Raw genomic sequence first — 2,064 nt, 5'->3', positions numbered from 1 at the left:
TCTCCTTATGTCAACTTCCCATGACAAAGACAATGGGTAGTCATTTTTCCCTCTCCTTATGTCAACTTGTCATGACAAACAGTGCTAACCTAGCCCAAAAGGTGTCATTATTTACCGAATGACACTTAATGACAGCCTTTATGAAGCGTTATTCATGTTAATGACAAGTGTCATGTCACGATAGTGACAGTGTAATGTCAGTCTTATGTACACCCCTTCAAATAAAGTGTTACCGATATTTTTCTTAACAAAAACTAGATTTTAATGATTTATATGCTGAATATATCAGATATTTATTTGTCCATGACGTATGCTAGCATGGAAGAAGTTTTATTTGGAAAATGACTGATGTGCAACTTAATGGCAGCAGTAAGCCAATTTAACAATGTCTTAAATCAGTGGGAATACTGGTTTGCTTGACGTTTTGTCAATTAGTTATTTTTTTAGATCTGTGAAGTAAAAGTCCGTGGCTTGTTTTCATTTCAATACACCAATCGCAGTCATCATAGGGGAGACAAAGTGAAGGATTCAGCTTTGGTGCTCTTTCAGAATAGTGACAGTTGAAATTATTGTGGTGTAATATTTTCATGCAGGGTAAAAAGTCATTAAAATTGATATTCCACTGCAAAAAAAAAACAAACTGGCAGGGTTCCCTCATTGCATGATCCTCGGTAAAACTTGAAATGTGTCACTGTGGTCGGTTTGCTGCTCGGATGTTTTTCATCATCTACCTGCTTCAGAGAGCCCACTCTCATCTGGACCAGTCAGGCAGCACTTTGAGGTTCATGTTCTTTGATTTCTCAAGTGCCTTCAATACTATTCAGCCTGCTTTACTATGTGAGAAGCTCCATAACTTCCAGGTGGATCCTTCCACAACCACTTGGATGTATGACTACCTAACAAACAGACCACAGTTTGTGAGACTGAAAGGTTGTGTGTCTGAGATGGTAGTCAGCAGCACTGGAGCACCACAAGGAACTGTACTCTCACCATTCCTCTTCACACTGTACACCTCAGACTTCCAGTACAACTCTGAGTCCTGTCATCTGCAGAAATGACTCTGCAGTTGTGGGGTGTATCAGATGGACAATAAACTGAGTACAGGGAACTGGTCAGTCAGTTTGTGAAATGGTGCGGTAACAATCACCTCATCTTAAATACCAGCAAGACTAAAGAGATGATTGTTGACTTCAGGAGGAGCAAGAATAAGCAGCATAGTCCTGTCTACATCCTGGGAGAGGAGGTGGAGGTGGTGGAGAATTACAAATATCTTGGAGTTCAGCTGGACAACAGACTAGACTGGAAATGCAACACTGACTACATCTACAAGAAGGGTCAGAGCAGACTCTACTTCTTAAAGAAGCTGAGATCATTCAGTGTCTGCACCAAGATGTTGCAGATCTTCTATAAGTCTGTTGTGGAAAGTGCAATCAGCTTTGCAGCCATCTGCTGGGACAGTAGCATCAGAACCAGAGACTTAAAGAAACTAAACAAGCTGATCAAGAAAGCTGGTTCTGTGCTGGGGATAACTCTGGAACCACTGGAGCTGATTGTTCAAAAAAGAATGCTGCACAAGATGATAAAGATGATGGAGGATTCTTCCCACCCTCTCCACAACACAGTGAAGAATCAACAGTGATGTGTGTTTAGTGGGAGACTGCATCAGCTTCGCTGTCGAACGGAGAGATACAAAAATTCATTCCTGCCAACAGCCATCACCTTGAAGAGCAAATCTGACTGACTGACAATTGACTGACTGAATGATTATTATTATTGTTGTATAAAATATATGTTATATTGATTAAAAAAAAAGAAAAAAAAAAGTGAGCTTTTACAATACTGAATTTCCCTTCTGGGATAAATAAAATATTTTTCATTCATTTTCATTTCATTCATTGATGTTGAAGTGTTGTTTCCCATCGTAAAGAAAATGGTAATACACGGATAGCAGAAGGAAGGGCAAAGCCGACTGAAATAAGTGGTAGCTTATACCCAAATCCTACATCTGGTGTGTCAGACTATTGGTTAATGGTCACAGCAGCAGTGCAGAAGGAAATAGGCTGT

General features: G+C 39.9%; 1 long non-coding RNA gene across 1 annotated transcript in view; it reads right to left on the bottom strand.

Annotated features, from left to right (window-relative positions):
• The window catches only part of LOC103356157 (uncharacterized), a 20,156-nt gene extending 18,393 nt beyond the window's left edge, over positions 1-1,763 (bottom strand). The window contains exon 1 of the long non-coding RNA XR_520128.1: positions 1,574-1,763. This is a non-coding gene — a long non-coding RNA (uncharacterized LOC103356157). The remainder of the gene's footprint in view (positions 1-1,573) is intronic.
• Positions 1,764-2,064: the final 301 nt, after the last annotated feature.

Source organism: Stegastes partitus, unplaced genomic scaffold (genome assembly GCF_000690725.1).
Source record: "Stegastes partitus isolate 25-593 unplaced genomic scaffold, Stegastes_partitus-1.0.2 Scaffold187, whole genome shotgun sequence".
NCBI lineage: Eukaryota > Metazoa > Chordata > Actinopteri > Pomacentridae > Stegastes > Stegastes partitus.
The sequence above is the reverse complement of the archived record's forward strand: the minus strand, read 5'-3'. Positions and strand labels throughout refer to the sequence as shown.